This window comes from Arvicola amphibius, chromosome 13 (assembly GCF_903992535.2).
Source record: "Arvicola amphibius chromosome 13, mArvAmp1.2, whole genome shotgun sequence".
Classification (NCBI taxonomy): Eukaryota; Metazoa; Chordata; class Mammalia; order Rodentia; family Cricetidae; genus Arvicola; species Arvicola amphibius.
The window spans coordinates 4,676,789-4,693,863 of NC_052059.1; the positions used below are offsets into that span (position 1 = coordinate 4,676,789).

At 40.2% G+C, this 17,075-nt stretch overlaps 1 protein-coding gene across 1 annotated transcript in view; it reads right to left on the reverse strand.

The window, feature by feature from the left end:
• Window positions 1-17,075, reverse strand: part of Hs6st3 (heparan sulfate 6-O-sulfotransferase 3) — a 666,663-nt gene that overhangs the window by 480,780 nt on the left and 168,808 nt on the right. The window lies entirely within an intron of this gene.

The following is a 17,075-nucleotide window of genomic DNA, read 5'->3' on the forward strand; positions in this document are numbered from 1 at the left end:
GTCGCTGCACATGAAAAGAGATGAGACAACCACAGTGAACTCTGACTCTGGTGGGCTGTCATTTCTTCCCTGAGAAAAACCCACGGGATACAGTCTACCAGCTACAGACATGTTGGTGCAGCGACAGGAAGTCTTCCTTTGGTGGACAAAGACAGAGAAGCCTCCCAAAATCTTTTATAAGGATTTATGGTAAAGGACTCTTTAGCATAAAGATTGCCATGGGTTTTTGGTTCTAGTTACCTTCCTGGCAGTTCTACCACCACTGGGGCATTGACATATGAGGCTGACAACATATGTGGCATCATCCCAAGAAGGCACTCCAAAGATGTGATAGCCATGTCTTCAAAATGCTTGCCATATTAACTGAGTATTCATTGTTGTTTAAGCTAAAAAATAGACACACATGGCTATCAGAGTTAGTGCACACATTAAACTGCAGAATTAGTGCCCTTGAGATATTTTAAGTCTCTATATAACCATCATTTCCCAGCTCCAGAGACTATTATTTTCCAGAGCTGGCAACAGTCCAAACTGCCTACTGCCATATGTTCCAATTATTAGGGAAGCAGTATTATAGTATTAAGAGAAAATAATTCACCCATTAATGTATGGTGCAAATATAACTACTTTCATATTTTGGTCTCGAGTCTCTCTGCCTTTATTCATACTTTCCACAGCTATAGTTATAAGCATAATTTCATGTTCTACTTTCTTCGCTGAAAATACAATTCATAACATTTTCATGCTGATATATCATCTTCACAGTCATAGTTTTAATGAATGCATATACTCCAATTGATTAGTACAATATACTTAACCATCAGCCTTTCCCAAAGACATTTGGAAAACCCTGTCACCCTTGTGAAAACTTGAAAATTTCAAAATTTTTACTCAGTAATATAAAAGCTCTGTTATTTATGTCTAAAACTCATTAGATAATGAACAAGATGGCTATTTACTGAACACATGCTAGGGACTCCACATTGTAAAAGATATGGTGAAAGATATACCAGAGGCATAAAGCACATCTCTCTGTTTGTGAACAATTTATAGTATATCATATAATCTACTACAAAATAGAAGACAAAATCAACCAAGTCTTAGGAGAAAGTTATAGTCATATTGACTGTGCTATTCAAGGAATATTTCCTTAAGCAGGCTGAACATGTGTAGAAAGAACATCTATATAAATCAAGAGACACAGGTAGAGGCACATCAGAAAGGAAACAATATTATTTTTGAATATGTGGAAACAAGGCTATGGAATCTGTCCCAAGGTGAAGCAAGATGGAATCTACAAAAAGAACATTTCATTCTTTCCAGTTATCAGGAAAAAATGGAATTTGGAGACAGAGAATGGGTTGAATCTCAGGCTACAATCTCCCTTCTGGCCAATCTCCCTTCTGGCTGTTTCCATCTACCCCTCCATTACCGCGAGACAGTCTGTTCTGTTAGTTAACCCACACTGTTTGTGATTCCTTGTTGTATAGAATCCATAGAGATCTGATACAAGATATTTATTTTAAAACACGGGTCCCTGAAGACCACAGCAGACAAATCACCAGCACCTGTCAACATGGAACCCGAAGGATCCACTTCTACAAATGAGCCGGTCATTGTGACACACTTGAAAACACATGAGACTCATAGGACAACTGTCAGCCGTGAGGCTGCAATACCCGCATGCGACGTTTTAGGCTGAATTAGCCACTGAAGACCACGAAAGGGTTGGAGAGAGATGCCTCCACTATTAGCAACACATAATGCTCTTGCCGAAGACCCAAGTTCATTTCCCAGCCCCACTCAGTGACTTATAACCACCCATAACTCCACTCTCAGAGGATCCTGAAACTGCTCTCGACCTCCACAGACACTGTTTGCACAAACACAAACCTGCACTCAGACACACAGTTCAAAGATTGAAAACAGAGTTTAAGAGGTGATTTTGCCAACAGAAATCCTCATGTCTGCTATTCAATGAAATGAAATAATGAAGCTCTTTCTGGTAATATTATACATTTTCACATTTTATTATATTGGAATCTCTCAGCAACCATGTACTACATAAGTTGAATAATTATAATAGTACACATTTCTCAATAAAGAACTGAGGTTCAGAATACGTCCAGTTTGCTGAATGTCACATAGACAGTAAGGTGCCAAGCAACACTTGTAGCTGGATTTCAGTACCTGCTCCAAAAGTGTGCAAGGGGGTTGTTAAAGGTCAAAGCCAATCATCAAGAAAGACTATGTGATGGAAACAGAGAATAACATTCTAACTTCAAATAAATGACCTACTGGGTGAAAAGTTTCAGATCTAGAAGAGCCCTGGATCTATCCCCACAGAAAGGCAGCTGGGTCTAGGAAGAAGAATAAGAGAGAAGGTTCTGCATGATCATGCCAGGATGCTCAAACAACTGGAGCAGAAAATTTATTTCAGACCCTTAGTAAAAACTACACAGACAGGTAAATCTTTCACACTAGTGTCTGAGGGCAATCAGAGGCCTTGACATCATGATGGATGAGCATGGAAAAGAAGGTGGGCAGACATAGGAACCATGTAGATCCATCCCACACCCACAACCATGCATCAAAACTGTCCTTATGAGGCACAGAGAGGCCTTACAACATAATTTTATGCTTGGGAAATTAATTCAGAACCACACAACAGCAACAAAGACAAGACAGGAAAGAAATGTTTCTAGCATTTAGAATACTTAACTTCACAGCTAGTGGCATTTCATGAGAGTCATCATTGTCACCTTGAACCTTACATGAAAGCTGAAGAAGACAAAGGGATGGGTTTGAGTAAACAAATCTCTCAAAGGATGCTTTTAACCAAAAGGAGAGCTTGTAGACATATCTTAAATTATAAGTTATTTTTTCACCCTGCATGCATAGTCCCTTAATAACAAAGGTAAGTGAGTCAGGATGCAATAATGATGTTTTACAAGCAGTATTCTTTGGGTAAGAAATTTCAATAGAAATGGCCAAATGAATGAACGGAAACTCTCTAACCCTGAGACTGAAAACGCACCGCGGAGTGCTGTGTGATTCAAGTTCCCCAAATGACTCTCGTTGGGTTCCAGGGTGCACTGGCTGTGTAAACATAAATGAGCCTATGATAACACCCAAAGCTCCAAGAGGAATGACAGGGGTGGAAGAGATGGGCTAGTCAAGCATGAAATTGATTTTATAATAACAAATATCTGTTGCTGTCCAAGTGCTAAGTAAATAATTCTGAAGCAGGGGGTAAAGATAATAAAAACAAAATCATTAACTGCTGCTCCTAAATCAAAAACATAAAGAAACCTATTGTCATGTTGACCCTGAAGCCTGTTTGACGGCTAATTAAAGCAATTATTTTCATCTTGACAAAGTCCTTAATCATAGGGCATGCCATCAACACAGTCGGTTCATAGCCTTCTTCAGAATAAGTTTCCACTATTCTTATACCCAAAATTTATTGTATGAAACATGGTTCTCAGGCAATACAGAAGGGGAAACTCAGAGACCAACCCAGGCTAGAGCCTACATTACAATCATAGACCTCAACAGGTCTTGGAAGACCTTGAAAGAGAGGCTTAAATGGATATCAAAGAACTTTGCGTTTTGCTGTTTATTTTGTTTGTAAGGACTATGTTGATTGTGGTTTATGGTCATTTTATCATTTGCATCTCCACAATTCAATGAGGTTCATTAGACTATAGTCCTACCAAGAGCAACTTTTCTGGTACGTCCAGGTGGGTCAGCTACTTTTGTAAGGGTCTTGACTCCAAACCTAATTTTTCAGGGACATATTTGTAAGATCAAAGAATTGTATCCAAAATGAATCAGAGGAATACTATAGAGGGAAAACCATCAATGACTTGTTCCCCACGTGTGAGCAGAAATATCAGGGGAGAACTGTACTCATGGTGTCTGCCACACCCGTAGGTGCATGAGAGCTACCCTTTGCCTTTTATCCTAGCACCCTGTTCTCCTTATCTACATCTTGAAGAATTGTTTTATTTTTGCATGTGTATCTGGTATATGTATGTGGGTCCTTGTGGAGTTCAGAGGAAGGCATCAGACCCCCTGGAACTACTAGAGTTACCAGCAGTTCTGAGCCACCAGAAGGGAGTTCAGAGAATCAGACTCATTTTTTCTGGAAGGTCATCAAGTGCTCTGAACAAGAGAACCATCTCTCCGGGCCCAATTCTTTCCTGAAGCTTTTCTTTCACCTGCATCTAAGGAGAAAATCAGCTGCAGCAATCACAACCCTAATGCTAGGCAGCTGAAGAGATAAATATGAACGTCTAAGTGACCACATACCCCTGTAAATCCAGGACAGCACTGGTTTAAATCTGTTGTTTTGCCCCCTCTTATGCCTTAAAAGTGCTTTGATTTGAACGAACAAGCATATGATCACTCTATCTACTTAACCATGATGGAGGATCCAGACTAAAGGAACAACTGCAGACAGGCTTTTCTTTGTGCCATCAGCTTGCAAAAAACAACATGGAGACTTATTATTAATTATAAATGTTTGGCCTTATCTTAGGCTTGTTCTTAACTAATTCTTGTAACGTAAATTAACCCATACTGTTAAGCTACATCCGGCACATAGGTCATCTTTCCATACGGCTCATGCTGCTTTCTCCATGTCTGACTGGCAACCCTGACTTTCTTCTTCCCAGAGACCTTCCTGTCCCCCGAAGTCCTGCCTAACCTCTTCCTGCATAGCCATCGCCCATTGCGCTCTTTAGTAAACGGATTAAATCAGTGACACATCTTCACTCGATGCAAAGGAATATTCTGCAACAAGCAACACCATTGGGTCATTGCTATTTAGTGTCGTCAGGTGAAAACAGTTTGGAGTCAGGTGCTCCAGAGTAGAAGCATCATTCCTATCAATAACTCATTGGCCACAGCCTATCACAGGCCTGCGATATTGCAGGGCATTTGGGAACAAACTATCTCACCTTGAGTTGTTTGGTGACAAGCACTAGTGACTTACGTCTCTGTCTCCTCTGAATTGTAGCTTTCCAACTCATAAAACCATCAATCATACTCATCCTATGTAAAAACGATATTGTCTGGATCCTTAGATTTGATCTTATTAGTTTTCAACTTGTGTGTCTGCTTCCTAAATTTAGTGCTTTGATCCATATGCTGCATGACTTCACTCAGCATTCCTCAGATGTCTGTTAAATGGAGTGGCAACTCTTAGAGGATAACACTATGCAAAGGACACAGTGCCCATTCCCAGACACTTACAGCACTTCTTAGTATTCTTTGGGGTATCTTTCGGTTCACTATAGCAGTAATTTACTGAATGATTCCTTCTAGAACTTCCAAAGCTAATATCCCCAAGGTATGGTTCACTCACTTGGTAAGACATACTAAAGAAAATCTCTATGCAAATTTAATATGGCTTATCCTTCTAATTTAATTTTAACTATACATCTTATAATCTTTTTCAGTTAAAACTCTGGTCCTAATTAAATAAGCATAATACATAAAACCATATATAAACCACTGGCAATGAACCTTACATATTTTACAATGAATTTACTTTTACAGCATAGCTACTAAAATATCCTCTCCTAACCAGAATTTCCAGTCTACTTTGGACCACCTAGAAATTAACCTTCCTTGTTCAGACTAAAACTGAAAGTCCATCAATCTATTCCTGCTCCTGAAACTTAATCTCTACAAAAGGAGGAAGCAGAAGTAGAGATGGAAATGCAGGAGATGTAGAACCAGCAGCAGGGCTGAAACTTGGAATGCATTTCCTCATAGAATATTCCAGAAGGTGGTAAGCTATTACATTATTATTGCCATATTTCAGCAACACTGTGAGTTAAATGGCTTTTTATAGACTAGTCTAGAAGACCATACTGCCATTTATATCATTGTTATTAGGCAGAAATGTGCTTTAAATTCTAAGAAATAAGTTACATATTAGCCTTCAGAATATGATTTCTTCAGTCAAGCTTATCTGCATGCTACAGGTCAGGATGATTAGTGAGCTGTTCAATAAACCCTTTCCTGGTGAGGCCGTTACTCTTCAATACGGCTGTTTCGGATTCTCAGCACCTTGTCTACAGTCGTTCATCTCAAGGCAGTATCCTAGGTGACCATGTTAAGTGATTAAGCAAGAAAGCACCTGTGGCTGTCATTAGAATGATGACATGTCTGTCCTCCCACAGATCTCCAAATACAAACAGAACCTTGAATCCACAGATTGCCAACATTTATGCTGGGTTATTTATAATTATATAGGGTATTATTATTGTCATTTATTACCTTCCAGAAAAGAAAGTAAGACACACAAACACACACCACACACACACATGCACACACACACACTTGGAACACAGGACTTGGAGAAACAACCTAGATCTGAACTAGAAGGCTCCCACGTCAGAACTAGTTCTCATAGTATTGGAAAGAGCCAAGAAAGTTGCCAAGGGAGAAAAGAAATCTTCAGTCCTTTCCAACTGTAACGCAATGAACTACAGAAATGTCCATAACTGCAAGGTAATCCAGTAGGGGCAATAGTGGCATTTACATCCTGATGGTAAGCAGAGTCTATTTGACTGCACTGAAGGCCCACTCAATAGGAGGGAATTCATCCCAGCCACTGTAAGTTTATAGTGTAAGCCAACTACTCATGGCTGGCAAGGCCATGGAACCTAGAGGAGAACCTACTACTGGCAATTTCTCAAACCAGTTTACTTCCTCACTGCATTCTATCTACTTATCCTTCTACCCACAGCTAAGTGTAGCTCTCACCTGTAAATAGAAACTTTTGTTTCATCCAGTCCTGTGACCATTCAGTGCCAAAGAAACACACAAAGGATTATATTAATTATAAACTGTTTGGCCTGTTAGCTCAGGCTTATTTTTAACTGACCCTCATAACTGTAATTAAGTCATAATTCTTGTCTATGTTTAGCCACATGGCTTGGTACCTTTTCTCAGTGAGGCATTTTCATCTTCCTTCTCTGCATATGGCTGGTGACTGACTCTCTGCCTTTCCTATTCCCAGAATTCTCTTATTGTTCACCTGGCCTATACTTTCTGCCTGGCTACTGGCCAATCGGTATTTTACTAACTAATACGAATGTCAAATCCTTACAGTGTATAAGAGTATTATCACACAGCACTCAGCCCTTATCAAAGAAGTTTTGCTGCAGATGAAAACAAGTACAGGAAGCTCAAACCGATGCATAGAACAACTGAGACTTGATTTCCTCTCCTCGACGACGATGACATTCACAACACAACCTCCTACACCTAAGGCAGAGTAAATGTTTCAGAAGAGAAAGTGGGAAGTTGTAAGAGCCAGAGTACCAGATGTCTGCTCTGGCAATTTCTTAAATTTTTTAAAGTGGAAGGGTAGGGAAGAGTGGGCTGACTTGGGAGTAGTGGGGAGGGATGGCAATGAATATGATCTAAGTATGTGCATGGCCTCAAAGAATGGTAGGAATGTTATATGTCTAAAAGAATAAAGAGAATTTTTCTCTAAACTTTCAGGGATTAATGTTGACAGAGGTTTCTGTCTTGTGCAGTTCTACAACCGTTTAGTCCCAAAGAAACACACAGATGTCTACATTAATTATAAACTGGTTAGTCTATTACCTCAGGCTTCTTATTAACTAATTCTTACATCTTAATTTTGGTCTGTGTTAGCCATGTGGCTTGGTACTTTATAACAGGGAGGCCCTCTCATCTTGCTTCCTCTGCAGCTGGGTGACAACTACAGACTGAATCTCTCCTCTTCCCAGAATTCTCATGTTCTTGTCACCCTGCTTATATTTCCTGCCTGGTTGCCCCACCTATACTTCCTGCCTGGTTACTGGCCAATCAGCATTTTATTAAATTACAATTGACAGGAAACAGACCATTGTCCCACAGCAGGTTAGGACACAGATCTGTGGTGGAGCATTTGTCTAAAGTGTGTGAGAACTGGGGTTTGATCCCCAGAATCACAGTGAACAAAAATTATTACAGAAATCCTTTCTGACATTTCCTCAGTTGTCACCGCATTATTAGTTACTGGATACAGATGTGCCATATTCTCATGCTACAGAAAACTGAAAATGCTGAATTGAAATGGTACAATTTAATTATCCCATATATAGTGACCTGAAAAACCTGAAATGATAAAACTACACACACACACACACACACACACACACATGCACATACACGCACACACACACACACACACACACACACACACACACAGAGAGAGAGAGAGAGAGAGAGAGAGAGAGAGAGAGAGAGAGAGATCACATCCTTCAATGTTGGCAATTACGTAGATGGGCCCCCAACAGAATCTCTGCCTTTGTTGCAAGGCAACACTGGCTGATAAACAGAAAGAGTAGAAATAAAAGTATCCCATGAAACACATTTGACTTTAGAGCTTGAATGATTTGGTAACTATCATGCTATTCATTTAATACATAAAGCTATTGTAACTTATCATTATTACCCTATCCCCAAACAATAGCCCAAAATTCGCTGAGTGCTCATGCTGTAAATGTGCCCTCAAATCAAGAGTCAGAGTAAATCAGAGAGGCTAAAAGTTATGAAAAGGTTTGTTGATTTTAGGGCTTATTATATTCATATGTTATTTTTTACATTATTTGTTGTATATACAAGTATATTTAAAAATAAAACTACAGTACCCTGTGCTAGTTTTATGAAATATTAGAAAATGCATTATAATTTATTACAATAGAGAATTAATGTTGAATTATATGAGTTCTGAAGAACACAAGGTCTTCATAAACCTATTCACATAAAACGTGACTCCTCTTGCTTAAAACTAAGAAGCATCTGGTTGTGACACAGACACAAAACCCTGGGATCCTTTACGTGAGCTGCGCACCCTGCTTCTCATAAATGCATATGATTTAAGCACTCTAGAATACGGACGTGGCATTTCTTTTCATTAACTAGCACCACAACGGAACTGACATCATACGGCAGGAATGGTGGGATCAGAAGAGCATTGTCTTTAGGGGCTGCTGGGCTTTTGATTTCCTCAGCTCTCCCAATGGTCTGATAAGTAAGACATTTCCACAACGACAATCATCATAGTGCAGTTTTGTCAGGAAGTAAGAAGATGCGCAGGTTGATCAGATGCCATGACAGTCAATTCATCATGTAGACCCAGTAGAATGCAATCGAGCTCTAAGCTAACCCTTTTGCTGCAGTCAGCCATCTGCCACTTGAGGGATCACCCTGGTGGGCCTGTTGGCTTCTAGCTTTCTGCACACAATCCCTGCCTCCTAGCAAAACTCGAAGGAAAGAGGCCACTGACAATCAAACTATGACCTCAGTTCCTTGAGCATTTTTTATGGCCTGAATACTCAGCGTCTGTTCCATGAACAACTTTCTATGAGACAAAGGTAGTCAATATCCAGCAAAGATGATGTATCTTTCCTTCCTCCTCTACGTACAACAAACCTGTTTCTTCAGCCTAACACAATTTCTCATCCTAGTCACAAACACCCCTATAAACTTTATAGCATGGTATGCTTCTCATAAAGTCAGCACTATACTTTTAAATGAACAAACCAATTTATATAAGCATAAAGAGAATTAAAAAAGAAGCAGCTAATAGCTCATTATAGAATTAAGAGCAACTACATGGTATTTCATGGTACAGGGCCTTGAAATTTTTAACACAGATTTTATCAGCATAAATGATATTCAGAAGGAGAAAAGGTTTTTCTCTTTTTCCACTGAGGAAAAGCAAAGAAGAGCAGTTTCATTTGGAACTAGGGATCAATTACAAGGGAAGTGAATATTGCACATCCTCTCTTCCATGTCAAGCCTCTTCAAAAGTCATCTGAATGGATCAGTGATTCCTGAGGATAGGAATAAGCGGGGCAGAATGCAGGGGAAGGAAAATAATAGATAATAGGTATCAAACACACAATTAAAGGTGATAAGTTTTGCTGTTCTAGTTTTATTTAGATATCTTAGAGTAACCTGCTATATCATCTTTTGAGGAACAAGAAAAGAAGCTCAAAGGCTCCAGATATAACAGTAAGAGAAAGGAGGGGGAAGTGCTAATTTTATCCTAATTGGATCCGTATATCATGTGCACTACGCAAACATTTCACTATACTCCAGAAGTAGGATAACCAAAATACTCATGAGTATAAAACTTAAAATCATACTTAAAGATTTAGATCTGTTTACAGGATTAAATGAAGACATCTAAATATCACTTCCGGTTTTATATAGATATATCTGAGGCTGAAGAGATGCCAATCTCTCAGAAATAGTCAGAATATATATTTCTGCACTGCCAGACTGGTGCCTCCCTTGAGGAGGGTTCTATATTTATTCTGTCCAGTTTGATTTATCAGTAATAGAAGTGTGTCGGGCATATAAAGCATTTATTGAATGGGCACCAATAAGTGTTTGTTGAGAGAATGAATTTCTAATGAAAATCTAAAGTCAAGTATGTTAGAGTAATTCATCTTGGCTAATGCTAACAGTCACTGAGGCAGCAGATCCAGAAAACTCATCGGAGCCGAGGGAAGAGCAGGGGATTCATGGGAGCATAAGAGTGGCAAGAGTACCATGAGAATGATTATGATCAAAATACATGCATTGAAATGTCATAATGAAATGCATTATTATCTATACTATATTCTAATAAAATATTAAATAAAATAAATTTCATTTACAAAATTTCAAAAAAGAACTATCAAAGGGTATGTACATAGTCAAATGGAATGAATACAACTTGACATTTGGGTCTCTGAGTCTGATGTCTGATCAGTTAGAGTGCCATGGTAATGGTCACCCTTTAGATGAAAAAGATGAACAACATGTGAACGGAATATAAATGATATTGAAAGACATCATTTTAAAAGGAAAATTTATCTGCAACTGTTACAGTAGAAAACCTCCCAGCATTTTTATAAAAGCTGAGTTCTGGAGCCCTGTCTTAATTTATATATTGATAATATCACCCCTATGCCTAAGGCTCAGGGATCATTGCAGAAGAGAAGGGAAGACTGTAAGAATGAAGAAGTTGTTGTGAGATTATGTCTCTCAGAAATGTGAGAAAAGGCAGCCCCATAAAGTCTCACCAAACACGTCTACCTAGACATGACGTGAACAAGGGCAAGCTCTAAGGTCATGAGGTCTCAACCTCAGAACATTGTAGGCAATTCAGGAATTCAAGGATGGAGAATGGTCTTTTCCAGGGCTGAGCATGCGAGTTGGTTGCCCCATCACAAGCAGTCAGCCCTAAAAATAAAACCAAGCAGGTTGTATTATATATTTAGTTATTTATCAACAATTAAAGTAAAAGGAGCACAGGTATAGAAAAAAAAGTGAATGTGGGGTACAAAGGTGGGCCTGAAGAAGAAAAGGGACGAGGGAATGATTGCAGTTATAAATATTTAAAGGAAATTTTACTTTTCAGTTTCTCATTGTCACTTAACTATTGTACAGATCAGTAAATGAACCATCACAGAGAGAAAGTCACTATTTATTGTCCTACCTGCATTCTACTCAAGGTGGCCAGAGAAGCCTGCTACCTCCACTCCTATTCTCCTAAAAGTGGTTTTTCAGAGTCTGGCCCATACTCTTGGGATGTGAGTAAGAGAAACTTGTGCTCACCCAATTAGAGAACACAGAAGTTACTGAGACTGGAAGGACAAAGTTTCCTGCAGACCATCAGATGGAATCAACTGAACCGAGTATTCTGAGCCCCAGCCATCAGCTGCAGAGTCACGCCAACAGAAAACCACCTGCATCCTCCGCTGGATAAGCCTCCACGGCAAGAGCCCTTGAGTAGAGAGTATAGGTTATTTCACAGGGCCTACTCCTGATAGTAGGGCTTGTCACCCTACTTATAGATAAGGAGAAAATGACCAAAAAGCTTATCAAAATGTCTGCTGTCCCTTTGCTATAAGGAATTCCAATCCAGATGTGTTTCTTGATTCTTCTTTACATACTCCTTCCACTACTCTGAGCTGCTATGTGCTGCATGGTATGGAGTGGACATGACCCCCTTCATTTATCATCCATCATGAGGGTAAGATTCGGTCACTCAGGGCTCATGAACCTGGGTGAAGGGAAGAAAGGAAAAATAATGTTCTGTTCAGATAGTCATCCCTCAGGCTAATGCAGATTGCGGAAGTTGCCTTAACCCATACTGCTCTGTCCCAGAAAAAGCTGATTTTTGTTTGAGCAGACTGTGGTCTGCTGCTTCTTAAAATTCCTAAATAGGACCTTTTGCTTTTTTGAAGCGCAAAAATAGCTTGGTGTATTTCCAGGGGAATGTTAAGTGAATCAGAGTCAACAACATATTAATTAAACTGAGGTTGCTTTTAAAAAGTCAGTTTCCTTGAGAACGTCCAAGAAGAGTAAACAGCACTTGCAAGGGGACTGACAGGGGGTGAGCAGGGTGGATGCTAAGTCCTCAATGTTCTACACAGTATCACAATCTCATTCCATATTTATATAATGGCTTTAGAGTGAGAATTTCATGCGAGGAGGTTATTAGCTGGCGAACTTCTCAGTAATAGTAGGAAATGCCATTTCCACTTATTATTGCTTAATTATAACTTTTTACTGTTGTTTTCAAACTCAGCACTGTGAGAAATGTCAACTTCAATACTTGCAAATAATTTTTTAAAAATCCATGCAAAGTCTTACCCCCTTGCCTTTGAGACACGAACCCGGGGTGGACAGTGGGCTGCTTGGAGAACTAGAAATCTCTCACTTACCTAGAGTTCATCTCCTGAACTACAAAATAAATTGGGAGATGAGGTAAGAAATGACTTGAATTAAGAGCTACCGTGAGCCGGGCCGGGGTGGGTGTGCAGCGCCGTTTAATCCAGGCAGCTCGGGGGGAGGCAGAGGCAGGCGGATCTCTATGAGTTCGAGACCAGCCTGGTCTACAAGAGCTAGTTCCAGGACAGGCTCCAAAGCCACAGAAGAAACCCTGTCTCGAAAAAACCAAAAAAAAAAAAAAAAAAAAAACAAAAAGCTACCGTGGTTTGAGCTCAGAATGGATCCGTTTGTGTTCTATTTGCAGACCTCATGAGGGGCAGGCTCCACGTCATAGCAGGCATCTTTAAAGAGACCAAATGGTTCAGTATTTGGCAACAGAAATAGAAGTAATTTTCCATGGCCACTGGGCTGTGTGAATCACCTCCCCGGTGTGGGCAAGCAGGGCAGCCAAAACACCCTTCCTACGAATCTAAGGTCTTCTCTCTGCGGTGCAGAAAAGACACTCATTCCACTCCCATATCACCTGGAGCGTCCTCTGATGATGCTGCCCTGTGAGGGCAGAAGGCTCATTTCCCTTGCCTCTACTCTGCGAGGAGTGGGGACGGTCCCACCCCTGGAAGAGCTAGCTACTACACTACTAACCCCTTGCATATTGGCTGAGTTAGATCAAGATTCAGAGAGACACCTGAAAAATGTGGAAGATACATTTTTTCTCAAAAAAAAAGAAAAAAGGGTTTGCTATAGCTTTGGAGATTATCCTGGAACTCAGTCTGTAGGCCAGTTGGCCTTGAACCTCACAGAATCTGCCTACTTCTGCCTCCTGAGTGCTGGAATTAAAGCTGTGCCCCACCACCACCTGACTGGAAGATGCATTTTTAACATCCTTCTGATAAAAAAGGGACATTATCTGAGAATAAAGCAAATTTAATAATTTTAGACATGGGTTTATCTCACAAATCACTCTAGGACGCCCAAATGACTACCAAGATTAAACCATGGAGCTCTCCGATATTCTCGTGCAACTAGAGGGGGTGAATGAGCCACGTTCTAACGTGTGCCTGGCTTCACATCCAGTGAGGCCGAGTAGTAGGTGATCACACAGCACAATACAGCAGGATCCGTCCTGACCGGGATGCATGGCCACCATGGGCGATGACTGTTCTTGGCCCTTCAATACTTAGAGATTCTTATTTAAAAATCTGTTTCTCCTGAAAATTCATTTATCAGGAAACATTATAAATTGGTATAATAAATTCATGCGTGGGCCCTGGTCTGTGCTATTCTGTTTCTTTATGACCTATCTTTTGTAAGGCAACACCCATAAAAATTAAATATTGGGCTATTACACACACTTTAAATCTGTTACTACCTCTCTTATGACTTACAAGATGCTGAAAACCATACACCACAGGCATAAAAAATCCTCATTTTTTAAAATGTTACTTTGCATTTTTAAGGTAATTTTCCATCCAAACTATACTAACATTGTTTTAAGAGAGTTGGAACTAGAAAGGCATTTTCAGACATCAATACTTTCTACCAAAGGCTAGTATTCTAACTGCAATAATATTCAAGATTCATTTAGTTTTTCATTCATTATATTAATGTGGGTATTTATAGCCATTTCTCTTTCCTCTGTGAAAGTGGAGTCAACTCCAGGGAACAGAATGAGAAAATCTACATGATTCATTCTCAGCTTGGGGTCCTTGGACTCTCAAAGGGATGAGCGATAGGACTCAGAGAACTCATTATTTGAATGAGAAAAAAAATATTATATCTTTATTTTCTCTGTCTCCATTGGAAATTTACCATTTCTTTGAAACACGAATGTAAGCCATACGTTCTCATAGTGTTAGCCAATCTTGTGTGATGAAGATACGCATGTTCCTTTGTATGTTGTATTAATTTATAACGACTATCTCTCAATTCTAATTATACTCATCGTCACTTCAAAACTCACAGCACTGAAGATATCCACCCCATATTACATGTTTGTTTCATACGTCTTGGAAAACAGGATCCTTGCAAGATGGTTTCCTTTGAAATCCTGCGTGTTTTACTTCATGTATTCAAAACAGTCTAAAAATTTATCAACAGCCTTCTATGGACAAAACTAAGTCATCCAAGTGCAGAGCTGGTTAGGAATCATAGTTAGACAACTCCTATTACAGCATAAAAAAGTATGGGAAGATGTACAAAGTAAAAAGTTTCTATCCTCAGATGTCCAAATAATTACTATGTGCCCAGCTAAAGCCAACTGAACATTTCAATTCTCATTCGTTCTACCTGTCCTAAGGAGGGGTCTGTTCTTCAGAATTAAGGAAGGCGGATGCCTGCAGACTCTCCGGTTGATATGTGTACAGGCTTATAGATTGAATACAAAGACAGCAATGTCCTTCAGAGGCCCATGTGTTAGAAGGTGGGCTCTTCCATATAAAACTAACGAAAAAAGTGGTTGGAACATTCCGGAGGTGGTCCATTACAGAAGGAAGGAAACTGGATCGTTAAGCAGACAAAATTGAGACCCCAGTGCCATCCCCTCTGTGAGCATGCTTTCAACACTGCATGCTTCCCCAGCAAAGATGTTCTGTGCTGCCAGGACCCAATACAACAGGATAGAGTGACTATGGACGATAATTTCTGAATTCATCTGGATCTGTGAGCCCAAAGCAAAACCCTTTTATGAATGGGTTATCATGGGTTGTCCTCGTTGGGGTTACTGTGATGAAGAAACCATCACCAAGCAACCTGGGGAAGGAAGGGGTTTGTTTGCATCAGACTCCCGCGTCACTTCATCACTGAAGGAAATCGTGCAGACGCTCAAGGACAGGAACCTGAAGGCAGAAAGCTGTCGCAGAGGCCACGAGGGAGTGCTACTTACTGTCTTGCTCCTCGTGGTTTGCTCAGTCTGCTTTCCTATAAAATCCAGGACCACCAGCCTAGGAATGGTATCATGGGGTTGGTTGGTTTCTCCTCCATCAATTACCCATTAAGAAAATCCCCAACAGGCTTGCTTATACTCCAGTATTATGGAGAGATTTTCTCAATTGAGGCTCACTCCTCTCTGATGACTCTACCATCGTGTCAAGGTGACATAAAAGTAGCCAGCACATGGGTACTTTGTCACAGCGATGGAAAGCTAATATGTCAAGAGTCAGCTGTGGTAAACGCAGTGGAGTCGATGCTATGTTCCTCATAGTATTTCTGCTAATATTTTCTTTTATATTGCTTTGCCTCTTAATAACTACCTTTTCCCTCTCACCTTCTTTATTGGAACCATAGATATTGGCTCTTCTCTACTTCCTGGGAATAAGAACAGTATGTGGCGGCACCTTTACATTTGAAAGCACCCATCAATGATGGCAGCTGTGATCCCCATTTTGATAACCTTCATCCCTCCGAGATAACAGTCCGAGAGGTAAATCTTCTCATTGTCATGGTAATGTGCACTTACCTCCTATGAGGGTTCTAAGACTCCAGGGTTCTTTCACAAAATCAGCTGACTCTGACCCAGCTTCTTCACCCAGAGGCTTGATGGAGATGACCCGTGAGCGTGAGCGTGCCACGGCTTTCTAAGGAACTGACCGGGCAGGGCTGAAATGGATTATTCTAGGATCATCACATATGGCATCTTCATACTTCAGTGCTCAAAACTGAAAGCATGGGAACCATGTTTCCCGCAGAGCCAGGGTCTCCGACTTCCATTATCACATCACAACCAAGCTTTGCAGGAGAGGTCGTTAAAGACTCCACAGCTCAGCTGGCTCAAGCTCTTGACTTTTAAGATAAGAAAAGTAGACTTAACAGGTTGCGCGACTCTGGTAAACTATTCCACAACTGGAGCAGAGGAAAACACGTTTCTTTCTGTCTTTGGAATTGTACGTGGCCATATCCAGGTACAGAACTTTAAAACCACCAAACACATTTGCTCACACATGCAGCGCTGAAAGCAAATCTATCATCAAGGATATTTACAAATGCCAAAAAGTCGGTCAGGGGTGAGGCCTGTTTACTCTAGACACCAAGCCTTGTGCACATGTGGACACAAACACAGAGCTGTCTAGGTAAGCACAAATGATCGTAGGCCCCCCTTCTCCTTGGGTTATTGCACATGAGGGTCTTTTCTCTACAGCTTTACTTGTTTGACTTAGGTTAGATATCTCCTTTTGGAGTTTTCCTCACTTCTGCGTATGTTTGTATAATTCACTCTTTATAATAATATATATAACAATATCTTCTCTTCCTAGTTTATAAACACCTATAGCAAAGAGTGTTGCCATTTTCATTTCTATTCCTTGAGTTCTTGACATAGC